Here is an 18,911-nt window from a genome sequence, read left to right as displayed (position 1 = left end):
ATGTTCCTGTTGCAAATCGGAGTACCATTGACATGCTTCGAGATAGCATTGACATGGTCTTCAGGTGAAGATCAGACTTTGGAAACACGAAGGATCCATCAGGAATAACTTGTAGAATAAGTCTTACAATTTCCTCAGGGAAGAATGGCTAAACTTGCTAAAAAGGATACTACAATAATAGGTCCTCCACCCAGGGGGGGGGTGCTAGGCATGACATCATGTTACCAGGTCATCAAAGGACCAATGTTATAACTCTTGAAAATATGTTCCAACCATCATATCTGACCAAGATTCAGATCTGATTGGTGTCAGGATAACTCAGACTCGGGATGCCTGAGAAGAAAGGTGCAACACAAATTGATGAGATGACATTGCAAGATTCTCGGGAAATTTACTACGGAAGCGAGTTTCGAAACAAAAGCTCATCATTAGACCAAGGAGAGGGTGAGGAGGTGGCTGATGAACTCAGCGACAATTCATCGAGACTTCCAAAAATGGATTTCCACAATTATGTGAACAAGGAGATAACATCTGTCAGATCAAATAATATAATGGGGTATGCTTGAGGAACACATACACAATTAAACATTGGTTGAAAAGTGTACCCGAAATATGGGTTGGGTTGCACGACCAATGTCAGAATGGTGAATCAATAACCAATAGCCTGAGGATGAGCTGTCGGCCATTAACTTCAAAGCAATAGGGTTGCTAAGAGTACAGAATCCAAGCAGCACCGTACACTTGCTAGTATTCCGGTTAGAATCAACATTGGGGCCAAGAAAGAATGGTGATGGTGAGAAGTATCACCATACCAAGAGATTTTAAGAGGCGAAGCACTTCTCACAACCTCATTGATACTAAAAGATGGTAATACTCCAAGGTAAGAAAGAACAAATGCTGGATAGTAGGGATCTCAAGGTATAACTCAAAACACGAACGAGTTTGTGTTGAACGGAAGGCAAATAAGTGGTCAAAGGTAACACAAATCATCAGGGGCAAGGATGGTATTTCTCCACATGAACTCAATTGAATTCCTGGAAGAGCTCATAAGGTTGATGATGATCACGACACAATTGTCGAGAGATTTCATGCAGATGTAGTCAATCAGCGACGACATCAAGTCAAAGGAATGATGAGCAAGAGGTTATTGGAACCACGGTTACGACACAAACTCGAAACCAAGCTTGTTGTTCAAGGCGAAATGATATGATGATGAGGATCGACGTAAGCTTAGCTATCGTCACAAATTGGTGCTCCGAGAATAAGGACCAGGTAGCACAGTTAGAATCATCACGACAATGATATAGCCAAACAGGCTAGGAATGGCGTGATCGGGTACAACTCGTACTTATAGAAGCTTACCGAAGAGTTGTTGAACCGTAGAGCGGACTCGGTTCAGTTATCGGTGTCTTTGAGTGTTCAATAACTCCGAGCCCATGAAAAATTGTAATCGGTGAGTATGTAGTACTTGATGAAGAACTCATAAGAAATTATGCAGTTCCAAGATAATCTCGAGATACCAGGTGGTAATACTCGACGACAGATCAAACTAGAAGTTGAACTGGGGTATTGCTCTATAGAAGACAAGTGCTTAAACTTGCACAGGACATGATATTTAAAGGAGAACATGGTCAGAACCACGATTGCAAAAAGGCCAGATCTCAGATATAAGATGAACTTATACCAAGGGAATAATTGATTTTAAAAGAAGCTTCGATGAGAAGATCTACATCGTGTCCATGGGCATGAACGCAAAGTTCAAGGTCGACTCCCACTTCTCCAATGCACAACCTTTCATTCACTTCTCGCACTCAATAAAGTTGTAGTTTTGAAATTTTATCTGGCAAAATACCAGAGGAGTACGACTCGTGAAAACTTTCGAGTTCTCACCCATTAAGGAAGGCATAGGTTCAACCCATCGGGGCATCTTATAATCATATACCAGAATCTTTAGAAGTAATTAACTCAAGCTCGAAGACAGAGCATGGTTAAGAAAGCAGAGGATACAATTTACCAAAGGCATTATGTATCAGAATAAAGGCTCACAAGGTTATTGAATATGAAGGGCGTTGTCAGATAAAATCCAACAAAGGATCTGGTGGTCCACAAGGGATCTGACGTGAGCATCGGTACTCAACCAGAAGAAGAAGAATGCACGGGCATCATATTATAGAACATCAGAATGATTCGGTGCTTAGATAATAAAGGAATTTCGATTTCCAAAACAAAGGATCAGAAGCAATGCTCTGAGTAGGGATGGATAAGTTGAATATACCAGAGGCACAATTGACGACAAATAGTTTGGTCGAGAACCAGCTCATGTTCAAAAATGATGTCTGAGCCGGAAGGATAATTTAGAAGGGTTGATAGATGATTGTGTGCATTCGCACACATGCTGAATCAATAGGATCAAAATGACGATGCCTAAGGATACTAACGAATATTGCCAGACATATGGAAAGCATCCATAATGCAAGCAGACAAGTATTGCAGAGCAATAAGCTATTAAGGATTTTTGGAGGATCAAATAGTATTTCGAAGGCCATTGTGAAACACATGAACAACTGGGGGATGAGCGGATACTCGATAAGTGCGAGAATTATCCATAGGGGTATTCAGGTGACAAGGAACAGCAAGGCGATAAGCTCAAAGGATTATCGAGACAACGACGAGTGTTTCGAGGTATCTGGTAATAACAAGACCAACTGGGGATGAATGTAAGAATAACAACTGCAGGTAGTTATCCATAAGGGTTGACGGTAGAAGGGGAATTGTAAATGCGATGAACATAAGTTCTCGGGTTAACAACGGAGAGTATCTTCAGGGTCTTCACGCGCCGCAGACGATCATCATTAATAAGGGGCTCTCCGGGTGAAAGTGATAACGAGATCTTAATGTTAGATTTAGCAAAAATCATTTAACCCGAATAGAAGAGAAATAAGAGTCCCAGAGTATAGGTCGAGGAATAAAAGATCCTAATATCACCCAATGGCGACGTGGGCCCGTAAGGCCACACAGCCATGTTAGTAAAAGTTTTGCAATGGCTAGACTCAACTTCGGCCAAGGAGTTGGAAAGGGGATTCCTACAGGCAGTCGGCTCTGATACCAACTTGTGACGCCCCCGATTCGATCGTACACTAATCATGCACGCAAATGTGTACGATCAAGATCAGGGACTCACGGGAAGATATCACAACACAACTCTACAAATAAAATAAGTCATACAAGCATCATAATACAAGCCAGGGGCCTCGAGGGCTCGAATACAAGTGCTCGATCATAGACGAGTCAGCGGAAGCAACAATATCTGAGTACAGACATAAGTTAAACAAGTTGCCATAAGATGGCTAGCACAAACTGGGATACAGATCGAAAGAGGCGCAGGCCTCCTGCCTGGGATCCTCCTAACTACTCCTGGACGTCGTCAGCGGGCTGCACGTAGTAGTAGACACCTCCGGTGTAGTAGGGTCGTCGTCGACGGTGGCGTCTGGCTCCTGGACTCCAGCATCTGGTTGCGACAACCAGAAGAAAGGAAAGGGGGAAAAAGGGGGGAGAAAGCAACCGTGAGTACTCATCCAAAGTACTCGCAAGCAAGGAACTAAACTACATATGCATGGGTATATGTGTAAGGAGGCCATATCAGTGGACTGAACTGCAGAATGCCAGAATAAGAGGGGGATAACTAGTCCTATCGAAGACTACGCTTCTGGCAGCCTCCGTCTTGCAGCATGTAGAAGAGAGTAGATTGAAGTCCTCCAAGTAGCATCTCCAAGTAGCATCTCCAAGTAGCATCTCCAAGTAGCATCTCCAAGTAGCATCGCATAGCATAAACCTACCCGGCGATCCTCTCCTCGTCGCCCTGCGGAAAAGCGATCACCGGGTTGTCTGTGGAACTTTGAAGGGTGTGTTTTATTAAGTATCCGGTTCTAGTTGTCATAAGGTCAAGGTACAACTCCAAGTCGTCCTGTTACCGAAGATCACGGCTATTCGAATAGATTAACTTCCCTGCAGGGGTGCACCACATAACCCAACATGCTCGATCCCATTTGGCCGGACACACTTTCCTGGGTCATGCCCGGCCTCGGAAGATCAACACGTCGCAGCCCCACCTAGGCAAAACAGAGAGGCCAGCACGCCGGTCTAAACCTAAGCGCACAGGGGTCTGGGCCCATCGCCCATATCACACCTGCACGTTGCGAGGGCGGCCGGAAGCAGAACTAGCCCCTTAATACAAGAGCAGCTTACGTTCCAATCCGGCGCGCGCCGCTCCGTCGCTGACGTCTGAAGTGCTTCGGCTGATACCACGACGTCGGGATACCCATAACTACTCCCACGTAGATGGTTAGTGCGTATAGGCTCGTAGCCGACTCAGATCAAATACCAAGATCTCGTTAAGCGTGTTAAGTATCCGCGAACGCCGAACAGGGCCAGGCCCACCTGTCTCCTAGGTGGTCTTAACCTGCCCTGTCGCTCCGCCACAAAGTAACCGTCGGGGACCGTCGGGAACCCAGGCCCACCTCTACCGGGATGGAGCCACCTGTCCCTTTCAGCCCCCAACTCCGTACAGTATCACAGGTAATGTAACAGTGTAAAGTATATAGTATATGCCCGTGATCACCTCCCGAAGTGATCACAGCCCAGTAGTATAGCATGGCGGATGGACAAGAGTGTAGGGCCACTGATGGAACACTAGCATCCTATACTAAGCATTTAGGATTGCGGGTAAGGTATCAATGACTGTAGCAACAATGACAGGCTATGCATCAGAATAGGATTAATGGAAAGCAGTAACATGCTACACTACTCTAATGCAAGCAGTATAGAGGAGAATAGGCGATATCTGGTGATCAAGGGGGGGCTTGCCTGGTTGCTCTGGCAAGAGAGAGGGGTCGTCAACTCCGTAGTCGAACTGGTCAGCAGCAGCGTCGGTCTCGTAGTCTACCGGAGAGAAGAGGGGGAAGAAATAATGAATACAGAGCAAACAAAGCATCACAAAATATCACAAAATATAACAAGGCAATACGCGGTGTTCGGTGTGCCCTAACGCGGTAGTAGGTGATACCGGTGAAGGGGGAAAAACATCCGGGAAAGTATTCCCGGTGTTTCGCGTTTTCGGACCGATGAACCGGAGGGGAAAAGTTGCGAGTTCGATAGGTTAGGGGTGTGTGGCGGACGAACGGACTGCGTATCCGGAATCGTCTCGTCGTTCTGAGCAACTTTCATGTTGAAAATATTTTAATCCGAGTTACGGATTAAAAGATATGATTTTCTAAAGATTTTATTAATTTCTGGAATTTAATTAATTATTTAATCCAACATTATCCAGAATAGTAAATGATGACGTCAGCATGACATCAGAGTGATGTCAGTAGTCAACGTTGACCATTGACCTGGTCAACCTGTCAGGTGGGTCCCACCTGTCAGGGGCTGTTACCTAATTAACTACTGTTTCGTTAATTTAATTATCTAATTAGATTAATTTAAACAGGATTAATTAACTTAATTAATTTAGTTAATAATTAATTAATTAATTAAATTCATTTTTATTATTTGTTTTACTTATATATTTATTTATTTATTATTATTATTATTATTATTATTATTATTATTATTTCTTATTTCATTTTCATTCACAGGGGGGTGGGCCCCGTTTGTCTGAGGCACAGAGGCCTTGCGGGTCGGGCGTGCGGGCGTAGGGGCGGGCGCCGGCCCGAGCCAAAGGAGGCACTGGGGCAACGGGGGCAGCGGCGAGGTGCGCTGGGCGCAGCGGGCGCCCGCACTGGATGCAACCAGTCAGGGCCACGACGAGAGAGGGGGGGGGGTTCGCCGGCGTGGTGGTGGCGAGGCCACGGCGGGAAAAATGGGAGGAGCAGGGCGCGGTCGCCGGTACGGGGGAGCCACAGCGAGGAGGTGGCTGGCCGGAGCGGGGCGGGCACGGAGCGGAACGGCGGACGGCGGCGGCCACCGCAGGCATCGTGCGGCCACGGGAGGAGGGGGGAGAGGGCGCGGCCATGGGCGCGAGGGCCACGGTGAGCGCGGGGCGCGTGCGCGCGCACGGCCAGGGCGCAGCCGGCGCGTGCGGCCCACGGCGGGGCGGCAACGGCGTAACGGAGGGGGGGGGTACGGCGCCGGTGACGGAGAATGGAGAGGAGGGAGCTCACGGGGGGGGGGGGGGGGAGTAGGGTAACGGCAGTGGGCTCGGGGACGGTCGGGGGGGTCCGATGAGGGAGAGGACGAGGACGATGTCGGCGGTGGTTGCGCGGGCTTCGGGCGGCGGCGCCCAATCGGCGAGGGGCGGCGCGGATCGATCCGGCGACCTCGGGGTTGGTGACGGGGCGAGGCGACGGCGGCGATGCGGGTGGGGGCTGGCGGAGCGCCGGCGTTGGGTGGTTCTGGGGGGGGACGGCGGTGGTCTCCTCCCGATCCAGATCGGGGGAGAGGGGGATATTTCGGGGGGGGGGGGGCTGTCGGTGGGGAGTGGGGGGGGGGAGGAGTGGATAAGGGAGAGGACGTGGGGGCCGACCTGGGCCGGCCTGGTTGGCCCGATGGCCAGCTGGGCCGCGGTCCAGCAGGGGGGGCTTCTCTTCCCTTTGTTTGGTAGTTTAGTTTTTCTCTTTTGTATTTTCTTTTCTTTTATTTATTTTCTTTTCTGTTTTATTTTAAGTTCCCTTTTATTACAGTTTTATAAAAACACTAGCACCTAAATTTGTATTTATAAATATACTACTGCCACCTTAATTCTCAACCGAAAATAAAATAGTTTAATATTTTATAAAATTCAATAGGCATGTATTTAATTGTTTTAACTACTGTTTTAATTATCTTTAGAGCCTTTAAACGCTTTATCAAAGTTTGGTTTCTCCACCATAATTACCTATGCATTATTTAGTTCACTCCGAACATTTTAGTTTTAAAGTTTGGAAACTTTTGTTGTTTACCTATGTTTTAAATTTGAATTTGAATCGGGTTCGAATCAACGTGAGTTTAATCACAGTAATGGAGGTGACGTGGCATCCTTAGCTTGGGATTACTGTAGTCTAATTATCCGGGTGTCACACACTTCTACGATAGCACATGTATGACTATCTTGATTCTGTCATAAAATTGTCATGGATGTACATGCATGACAGAAAACGTGACCTACTATGACAAACACGTATCATCACGGAAGTGTCTTTTTTGTAGTGCAAGTAACGGCCGAGGGGATTGACAATCCCTTTGTTTGCATTGGGTGCAAGTATTTGCTTTTGTGTGTGCACGTGCTGCTTGATAACCCACAAGTATAGGGGATCGCAACAATTTTCAAGGGTAGAGTATTCAACCCAAATTTATTAATTTGACACAAGGGGAGCCAAACAATATTCTTAAGTATTAGCAGCTGAGTTGTCAATTCAACCACACCTGAAAGACTTTATATCTGCAACAAAGTATTTAGTAGTAAAGTAGTATGGAAGTAACGGTAACGGTGGAAAAAATAATAGTAACAATTTTGTAACAATCGTAACAGTGGCAACGGAAAAGTATCTTACCAAAGATCAATATGAAACGAGCTCGTAGGCAATGGATCAACGATGGATAATTATTTCGGATGGAATTCATCATGCAACAGTTATAACCTAGGGTGACACAGATCTAGCTCCAATTCATCAATATAATGTAGGCATGTATTCTGAATATATTCATACATGCTTATGGAAAAGAACTTGCATGGCATCTTTTGTCCTACCCTCCCATGGCAGCGGGGTCCTATTGGAATCTAAGGAATATTAAGGCCTCCCTTTAATCGAGTACTAGACCAAAGCATTAGCACTTAGTGAATACATGAACTCCTCAAACTACAGTCATCACTGGGAAGTGTCTCGACTATTGTCACTCTGGGGTTGCTGGATCATAACACATAGTAGGTGACTATAACTTGCAAGATAGGATCAAGAACACAAATATATTCATGAAAATAGGTTCAGATCTGAAATCATGGCACCCGGGTCCTAGTGACAATCATTAGGTATAGCAAAGTCATAGCAACATCAATCTTAGAACAAAGTGGATACTAGGGATCAAATCCTAACAAAACTAACTCAATTACATGGTAAATCTCATACAACCCATCACCATCCAGCAAGCCTATGATGGAATTACTCACGCACGATGGTGAGCATCATGAAATTGGTGATGGAGGAAGGTTGGTGCGATGATGGCGACGATTTCCCCTCTCTGGAGCCCCGAACGGACTCCAGATCTGGCCTCTTGATGAAGAACAGGGGGTGACGTCGGCTCTGTATCGTAAAACATGATGAATCCTTCTCTCTGGGTTTTTTCTCCCCAAACGTGAATATATGGAGTTCGAGTTGAGGTCGGTGGAGCCTCGTGGGACCCACAAGATAGGAGGGCGCGCCTTGGGGGGCGCCCTCCACCCTTGTGGACATGTGGTGGGTCCCCTCTGGTTGATTCTTTCGCCAATATTTTTTATTTATTCCAAAAACAATCTCCGTGAAGTTTCAGGTCATTCCAAGAACTTTTATTTATGCACAAAAATAACACCATGGCAATTCTATTGAAACTAGCGCCAGTCTGGGTTAGTTCCATTCAAATCTTGCAAATTAGAGTCCAAAACAAGGGCAAAAGGTTTGGAAAATTAGATACGACAGAGACGTATCAACTCCCCCAAGCTTAACACATTGCTTGTTCTTAAGCAATTCAGTTGACAAACTGAAAGTGATAAAGAAAAACTTTTACAAACTCTGTTTGATCTTGTTGTTGCAAATATGAAAAGCCAACATTCAAGTTTTCAGCAAATATTATGAACTAACCATATTCACAATAATATTTAGGTCTCACATTTATTCATCTCAATGGCATAATCAACTAGCGAGCAATAATAATAAATCTTGGATGACAACACTTTTTCAAAACAATCATGAGATGATATAACAAAATGGTATCTCGCTAGCCCTTTTTGAGACCACAAAACATAAATGCAGAGCACCCCTGAAGATCAAGGACTGATTAGACATTGTAATTCATGGTAAAAGAGATCCAGTCACAGTCATACTCAATAACAATTAATTACAACGCATACAAATTACAGTGGTGCTCTCTAACTGGTGCTTTTTATAAGAGGGTGATGACTCAACAATAAAACTAAATAGATAGGCCCTTCATAGAGGGAAGCAGGGATTTGTAGAGGTGCTCGTGCTCAAGTTTTTGAAACAGAGATAAACAATATTTTGAGCGGTATGCTTTCATTGTCAACATAACAACCAAGATATGTCCGTATCTTCCATATTAGATACATTATAGGCGGTTCCCAAATAGGATCGTAAAGTTTATACTCCCCCACCACCAACAAGCACATTCCACGGCAGGTCCGAAACAACGGGTACCGTCCAACTAACAACAGACCTGGGGGAGTTTTGTTTGCAATTATATTTTGTTTTTATTTGAGCATGGCACTGGGCATCCCGGTTACCAACAATTTTCTTGTGAGTGATGAGCAGAGTCCACTCATCGTGAGAATAACCCACCTAGCATGGAAGATATTGAAACCCTAGTTGATACATGAGTGATTCGAGCATACAAAATAGATTATCATTTGAAGGTTTAGAGTTTGGCACATGCAAATTTACTTGGAACGGCAGGTAAATACCGCATATAGGTAGGTATGGTGGACTCATATGGAACAAATTCGGGTTTATGGAAGTGGATGCACAAGCAGTATTCCCGCTTAGTACAAGTGAAGGCTAGAAAATGACTGGGGAGCGACCAACTAGAGAGTGACAATGGTCATAAACATGCATTCAGATTAACCAACATTGAGTGCAAGCATGAGTAGGATATAAATCACCATGAACATAAATATCGTGGAGGCTATGTTGATTTTGTTTCAACTACATGCGTGAACATGTGCCAAGTCAAGCCACTCGAATCATTCAAAGCAGGATACCATCCTATCATACCACATCACAATCATTTTAAAAGCATGTTGTCGCGCAAGGTAAACCATTATAAACTCCTAGCTAATTAAGCATGGCATGAGTAACTATAATCTCTAATTTTCATTGCAAACATGTTTCATTCATAATAGACTGAATTGGGGATGATGAACTAATCATATTTACAAAAACAAGATAGGTCGAGTCCATACCAGCTTTTCCTCATCTCAACCATTTCATCATATATTGTCATTATTTCTTTTCATTTGCACGACCAAACGGTGTGGATAATAATAATAGTGCACGTGCATTGGACTAAGCTGGAATCTGCAAACATTTATTCAAAGGAGAAGACAAGGTAATATGGGCTCTCTGTTAGATCAACAATAAGGCATATGAGAGCCACTCAACATTTTCATCGTGGTCTTCTCTTTTCGACCCCCAAAGAAAAGAAAAGAATTTCAAAGAAACACACTGAAATGTTTTTGGAGTTTTTATTTTTCTGAAGAAAGTAAAACAAGAACGAGAAAAACTATTTACACGGGAAAGCTCCCAACAAGCAAAAGAAGAACGAGAAATATTTTTGGGTTTTATTTTAATACTACTACTAAGTGAGCATGGAAAGTAAACTAGACATAAGCTACAACTATTCTTTTGGTTTTTCTTAAGGTTTTTCAAACACACGAGAAGAAAGCAGGAAAAAGAAAATAAACTAGCATGGATAATACAATGAAAAAGTATGAACACCGACAACTGGAATGAGTGTGTGAACATGAATATAATGTCGGTGAGAAATACGTACTCCCCCAAGATTAGGCTTTTGGCCTAAGTTGATCTAGGGCCACGACTGGCCCGGATGATATCCGAAATCGTAGTTGGGGTTGTACTATGCTGCAGTGGCTATGGCTTGGTGAGCTGCTTCCTAGAGGCGAGCAGCCTCCGTTTCCCTCTCATACTCGCTTGCTTCCTCTCTGGTTATAAAATATCTCCCTTTTTCCTGAAATTTAAAAAGAAAAGAGCAGGAAGGGTAACATGGACGGCATGTCATCTGTCAAAGATTAGTCGGTACTGGAGAGACTGTCCGTTCCTCTCAAGAAACTGATAGCGCACCATAGCATTATAATCAAGAAAATTAGGTGGCAACTCATTATCGTTCCCTCTTATGGGTACACCAAGATAATTAGTTAAACGAGTTGCATAAATCCCACCGAATAAATATCCATCTTTAGCATTAAGGTGTAACCTCCTAGCAATAATGGCCCCTAGATTCTATCGCTTATCACCCAACACTGCACACTTGAGGACACTAAGATTCGATGCACAAAGGTGGCTATGATCATGTCTACCATTATTGCATCAACCTATAAAGAGAGCAAAATAATGTATGGCAGGGAAATGAATGCTCCCCATGGAGGCTTGTGTGATATTTCTAGTTTCTCCCACAGTGATGCTAGCAAGGAAATCATTGTATTCAGATTTGCGAGGTTCACTATGAATGCCCCACTATGGGATTTTGCATGCAGTATTAAAATCTTCAAGGTCCATGGTATATGATTCATCATAAAGATCAAATAAAACAGTATGGGTATTGCGCTTAGATGAAAACTCAAACCTCCGCACAAAGGAATCGGTGAGGTAATAGTATTGTCGACACTTGCCTGACAAGAAGTCCTCGAGGCCAGCATTTCATACGTATGCATCAAACTCATCCTTGAAACCTGCATGAACCATGAATTCATCCGATGGACATTCACAAGGCTGCACTTGAGCTTCCCTTGGTGGTTCAAGGTCCGGCTCACGTATCGCGAGCCTCGGTGCTTGCTTCCTCAAAGAACCACCTTGGTACATTTTCCTAGAAATTTTTCTTCCTCTGAAAAATTTCTGAAATTTTTAGTGACTCAAAATAAAAGTGAACCAAACTCAACAATATTGATAGCAACAACTCCTACAAGTGTCTAGAGGCTATATCATGCATCAAGACTCCTTTGGACCATATAAATTTGACATGCAAGCTCAAGAACAGGGTCACCACAGCAGCAAAAAATTGCAATAAATAAAGCACTAGAACAAAAACTAATTGAACCATTGGAGGAGTCACATAACGAAGAACAATCACCCAAAGCAGTTTAGCAAATGGAGCTTTGAGCAAGGAGATCGAAAATGGCAGCAAAATGAGCTAGAACACGGGTTTGAGCTAGGGGATGATTTTTTCTGGGGGAATATGAAGTGGATGGGTGCTAGAATAAGTGGAGGGGACCCACGTGGGACCCATAAGATAGGGGGCACGCCATCCACACTTGTGGCCCACTGGTGCATCCCCCTGGTGCATGTTCAGTGCCAGAAATTCTAAAATATACTATAAAAAATCATACTAAATTTTCAGGGCATTTGGAGAACTTCTATTTTCGGGACTTTTTTTATTTCACAGATAATTCAGAAAACAAACATAAGATACTATTTTTGCCTTATTTATTCTAAATAATAGTAAGTAAAAACTGGGTACATAAGGTGGTGCTTTCTAGATTCATCCGTCTCATGCCCATTAAAAGGAATCCATTAACAAGGTTGATCAAGTCTTATTAACAAACTTCTTCTGAATGACATGAAATTGGAGAATTTTCGAATAACACTAGGTTATCACAACGGGGGTATGCATGTCCCCAACAATAAGAATATCACATTTCTTCTTGACAATAGGAAGAGGGAATTCAAAACCTCCAATAGTAATAGTTGAAAATTTTCCAATAGAATTGATACTATGCACTTGAGGTTGTTTCTTCGGAAAGTGTACCGTATGCTCATTACCATTAACATGAAAAGTGGCATTTCCTTTGTTGCAATCGATAACATCCCCTGCAGTATTTAAAAAGGGTCTACCAAGGATAATCAACATATTGCCGTCCTGGGGAATATCAAGAATAACAAAGTTCATTAAGATAGTAACGTTTGCAACCACAACAGGCACATCCTCACAAATATCGATCGGTATAGCAGTTGATTTATCAGCCATTTGTAAAGAAATTTCAGTAGGTGCCAACTTATTCAATTCAAGTCTACGATATAAAGAGAAAGGGGTAACACTAACACCGGCTCCAAGATCACATAAAGCAGTTTTAACATAGTTTCTTTTAATAGAGCATGGTATAGTTGGTACTCATGGATCTCCAAGTGTCTTTGGTATTCCACCCTTAAAAGTATAATTAGCAAGCATGGTGGAAATTTCAGCTTCCGGTATCTTTCTTTTTATTTGTAACAATATCTTTCATATACTTAACATAAGGAGGCATTTTCAGCATATCATTCTAACGCATACGCAAAAAGATAGGTCTAATCATTTTAGCAAAACGCTCAAAATCCTCATCATACTTTTTCTTGGATGGCTTAGGAGGAAAGGTCATGGGTTTCTGAACCCATGGTTCTCTTTCCCTACCATGTTTTCTAGCAACAAAGTCTCTCTTATCATAATGCTGATTGTTTGATTGTGGGTTATCAAGATCAACAGCAGGTTCAATCTCTACATCATTATCATTACTAGGTTGGGCCTCCAAGCACAGAGTTTTGTAGGACAGTAGCAATTTTCCCTCAAGTGGATGACCTAAGGGTTATCAATCCGTGTGAGGCGTAGGATGAAGATAGTCTCTCTCAAACAACCCTGGAACCAAATAACAAAGAGTCTCTTGTGTGCCCAACACACCAAATACAATGGTAATTTGTATAGGTGCACTAGTTTGGCATAGAGATGGTGATAAAAGTGTAATATGGATGGTAGAAATATATTTTTATAATCTGAATAAACAAAAACAGCAAGGTAGCAAATAGTAAATGGGCACAAAAACGGTATTGCAATGCTTGAAAATGAGGCCTAGGGTTCGTACTTTCACTAGTGCAATCTCTCAACAATGCTAATATAATTGGATCACATAACCATCCCTCAACGTGTAACGAAGAATCACTCCAAAGTTCTTATCTAGCGGAGAACATAAGAAGAAATCATTTGTAGGGTACGAAACCACCTCGAAGCTATTCTTTTCGATCGATCTGTCCAAGAGTTCGTACTAAAATAACACAAAATAATTTTAGATTCATAATACTCAATCCAACAGAAAGAACCTCTAAGAGTGCTCCAAGATTTCTACCGGAGAAACAAAGACAAGAGCATGCATCAACCCCTATGCGTAGATTACCCCAATGTCACCTCGGGAATCCGCGAGTTGAGTGCCAAAACATATATCGAGTGGATAAATATGATACCCCATTGTCACCACGAGTATTCACATGCAAGGCATATAACAAGTGCTCTCAAATCCATAAAAGTATTCAGTCTGATAACAACAAAATCCCAAAGGAAAAAACTAAATTCATCACAACAAGATAGAGGGGGGAAAACACCATATGATCCGACTATATTAACAAAGCCCGCCATACATCAAGATCATTACATCTCAAGAACATGAGAGAGAGAGAGATTATAGACATAGCTACTGGTACAAACCCTCAGTCCCGAGGGTAGACTACTCCCTCCTCATCGTGGTGGCCGCCGGGATGATGAAGATGGCCACCGGAGATGATTTCCACCTCCAGCAGGGTGCCGGAACGGGTCTAGATTGGTTTTCGGTGGCTACAAAGCCTCGCAACGGCAGAACTTCTGATCTAGGGTTACTCCGAGGTTATTTTGAATATTTGGGAACTTATAGGGCAATGAGGGGTGCGGGAGGCTACTGAGGTGGGCACAACCCACCTGGGCGCGCCTGGGGCCCCAGGCATGCCCTGGTGGGTTGTGCCCCCTCGGGGCACCCCCCAGGTGCTGCTCTAGCCCAATGGATGTCTTCTGGTCCATAAAAAATCCACAAAAAGTTCTATGGTGTTTGGACTTTGTTTGATATTGATTTCATGCGATGTAAAAAACAAGCAAAAAACAACATCTGGCACTAGGCATTGGGTCAATAGGTTAGTCCCAAAATATAATATAAAGTTGTTGTAAAATGATTGTAAAACATGATAATATATCAGCATGACTTCTTCCTAAATTATAGATATGTTGGAGACGTACAACATCCCCAAGCTTAATTCCTACTCATCCTCGTGTAGGTAAATGATAAAAGAAATAATTTATGAAGTGTGAATGCTAGCAAAGTTCACAAGTTTGATCAATGATAATTTCAATCACATTTCCTAGCGTCATAGCAACAATTCTTTCTTATAAAACTTCTAATGTTAAAGTAGCAACAAATTCACATGTTAAGGTTCAAACAATGAATTTTCTTGAAACTCAACAGCCTCTGTTCTCAGTCACCAAGCAATTGTAATTCAACTTATTCAATAGAGTTTAAGTAAGAGCTCCACACACTCAACCATCATATAGTCTTCTATGATTGCTAACACTCACCGCATACACATGAGCAAAACGTTTCAACCGGGCACATAGAAAGATAGGGGCTTATAATTTCGCCTCCCAACGTATTCACCTCAAGGGTGATGTCAACAATAATAACTCATGCTACCCATATCCAACTAGATATATGTGCCTAGATCTTTCCTCACCACGGGATGCTTGCCAAAAGAAAAAAATAAAAAGGTATAGAGAGAAAAACTTTGACTCTTGCATGAAAGTAAATACATAAAAGTAAAAGGTAGGCCCTTCGCAGAGGGAAGCGGAGGTTGCCATGCGCTTATTTGTTTGTATGCTCAACCCCTTAGTGCAAAAGAACATCACGTTATGTTGCCCCTTATGATAGCAACCTTTATTATGCAGTCTGTCACTTTTATTCTTTGCCATCACAAGTTCGTACAATGCTCAATTTTCTCTTACACTAAATGATCTAACACTTTTAGAAGCAATTTTTATTGCCTTATTGCACCGATGACAACTTACTTGAAGGATCTTGCTCAATCCTTAGGTAGGTATGGTGGACTCTCGAAAATAAGATTTGGGTTTAAGGGTTTTTGGATGCACAAGTAGTATCTGTACTTGGTGTGGAATTTTTGGCTAACAAGGATGGGGGGCAAGCACCACATGTTGAAGGATCTATGATAATATAACTTTTATGTGAATATGAACAAACATAAACCATTATGTTGTCTTACTTGTCCAATGTCAACAATTTTGGCATATAATATTTTGATGGGGGCTCACAATCACAAAAGATATCCAAGATAGTGTATTTTCATGTGAAAGTTCTCTTCCTTCTACTAATCATTCATGAATTCCTTATATGACCAATATTGTGATTGTCAAGCTTCAAAAGATTTCACTTTCTAATCCCAATGTGAAGCTACCACTAGGCATGATATGAACATATAATTTCAACTTCATGATATTCAATTCATTCAACAATTTACTCATGTGATATAAGTTAAGCACAATAGTAAATGACAAGCTACTCCAAAAAGATATAGGTGAAGATCATGCGAGTAGTTAAGTAAATGGGTAGCTAATTGAGGACCCTCTCTTATTAAAAAGTTTCAGATCTAAGAATTTTATTAAAACAGCAAGCAAAACAAAATAATATGACATTCCAAGAATAGCACATATCATGCGAAGAAGCAAAAACTTAGGATCAACCAATACTAACCGATAATTGTTGATGAAGAAAGGCCGGATGCCTACCAAAGCATCCCCAAGCTTAGATGCTTGATACTTCTTGAAATATTATCTTGGTATGCCTTGGGCATCCCCAATCTTGAGCTTTTGTGTCTCCTTAATTCCTTTCGTATCATGGTTTCCGTAAATCTTAAAAAAATTCATTCACACAAAACTCAACAAGAACTCGTGAGATAAGTTAGTATAAACCAATATGAAAACTTTATCATTCTATACTGTAGCAAATCACTAAAATTATTATTCAACATTTCATACTAAATGCCTCTGCATATTTAATACTCCTATCCTCAAATAGAATCATTGAACAAGCAAACTGTCGGTGTACTAGAATAGGGGTACCCTAGTACCCCGAACTTGTGCACGGGCAGTTGCAGCACCCCGCGGCAAGGCTTGCCGGGCGAACGCCAAGATCCTCCGTGGTTCCCTTGGAGCCATTCAAGAACAAAGTATTTAAGCTCAGGAGACAAGGCCCCGGCAAGAGGAGCTTGCCGGGAAGGCCAACCAAGGCACTCCAAGGAACTTGCCGTGACGCGCCACGCGCTCCAGCAAGGCAACAAGGCCCTGGCAAGAGGAGCTTGCCGGGAAGACCAACCAAGGTACCTCGAGGCCCGGTGAGCGACAAGCTTCCGGACCCGACAAGATAACAGCAGCGGCAAGGCGCTTGCCACGGCAGGCGGCCACTCTGTGCCCATGCTCCAGCACATCCACCAACGTGTCGCTCTGGGGGCCTCTCCAGGTGCGCGTGGCGGGAGGCTGTGCAGCCAGCGGTGCGCAGTGGCATGCGAAGCTGACAAGATCGCCATCGTGGCGAATGGTGGCGCCCCTAACGGTCCTTTTCTGCACTGTTTGGGCGACTCAGACGGGCATTTAATGCCCTTGTCCCCTGCCGTCAGGGTTAGGTAGGGTGCACTGTACAAGTAACTATACCAACCACCTCACTTTTTACATTTGTACCCTTCTCTGCATTGCCACCTGTCGGTGACCCCTTTAGCGTATAAAAGGAGGCCCATGCGCAACGTAGAGGAGGTTCGGTTCGACTGGTTCGCGAGGTTCGACTAGTTCGGAACCTAGAAAAACACTACGCTCCATCTCTGGAGCAAGAACACAAGATAATCAAACAAGCAGCAGTAGGAGTGTTATCTCTCCGGAGAGCTCCGAACCTGGGTAAACTGCTCGTGTGCTTCGCCTCGATCTGCTCTTCGTGTGATCTCCGCCCCCCGCCGAACCGAAAGGGGCCCGGTCCGCCGGCCCCATAGGTGTTCATGGATCAGTTTCCCCGACATCTTTGGCGCGCCAGGTAGGGGTCGTCGAGATTGTGTGAACCTGATCCGGCGTTCACATGAGCTAGATCTTCATTCCCTTCATCAACATGCCACCGAAGAAGAAGACTTCAGCGGCAGCCGCTCCGTCCACGTCACTTCCGCCACCGTTGGAGCAAACGGGAGGTGGAATGGACGCCGGCGGAAGAATGGACGTCGACGAGGAAGCTTATGATGCTGCCAGGTCCAAGGACAAGGCTGCACAAACCTCGGGGACTGTAAATGTTCCGCGCCACTCTCAGGAGGCGCAAGACCAACAGCGTCATGGCACTCGCAGTGCCATACGCGTGATAGGCCAAGACCAAGCTGATGGATCTCGGGGCGGTCAAGACCAGCATGCACGCCAGCGTGCTGGCACGAGCGGGGCACGGTCGCCTGGACGGGATACTGCTCCTTCTAACATCTTTAGAAGTCTGAGCACGTCCCGCTCCTCGCACCGTCCGCCACTGCCACCCACCACTCCAGCAGAAGCTTTGGCGCGAGCTCAACTGCTCCTAGATTACCCTCCGACGTTGGACAAGATCGACGAATGGAGGGCCACCATTCAGAGTCTCATCGGCTACGCCAACGGCGACACTCCACGGCGGCCGAGCGCGTCGCCGCCGCGGCAGGGTTGCCGGGCGCGAGCCGGTGGCGACGAAACGGGTGGAGGTGCAACTACCATGCAATCACCACCCCGAAGGCCAAGATCGCCGACTCGCCGGATCCACCTCGACACTGACTCCACTGCATCGTCGGATCCACGAGCTCGTCGCGATCAGCGCCAAGTTCTTCATGATCGACAACAAGAAGATGCTCGAACTCGCATCGAGCGCCGAAAAGAAGCGCGACGTCAATCCGACAAGCGCGCTGGGCCCTCTGTTGACATGCATGCGCCAGGGGAACCAGGCGATCTGCCGTACGCGGTAGGTTGCCCTGCGTTCACTCATGAGCTGCAGCAAGTCCAGTGGCCCAGCACGAAGAACTTCAAGCCAGACGTACCGGAGAAGTACGACGGCAAGACGCATCCGTCGGAGTTCCTCAGCATCTACACCATTGCGGTGCAGGCTGCCGGGGGAC

This window comes from Triticum aestivum, chromosome 4A, assembly GCF_018294505.1.
Source record: "Triticum aestivum cultivar Chinese Spring chromosome 4A, IWGSC CS RefSeq v2.1, whole genome shotgun sequence".
Classification (NCBI taxonomy): domain Eukaryota; kingdom Viridiplantae; phylum Streptophyta; class Magnoliopsida; order Poales; family Poaceae; genus Triticum; species Triticum aestivum.
The sequence above is the reverse complement of the archived record's forward strand: the minus strand, read 5'-3'. Positions refer to the sequence as shown.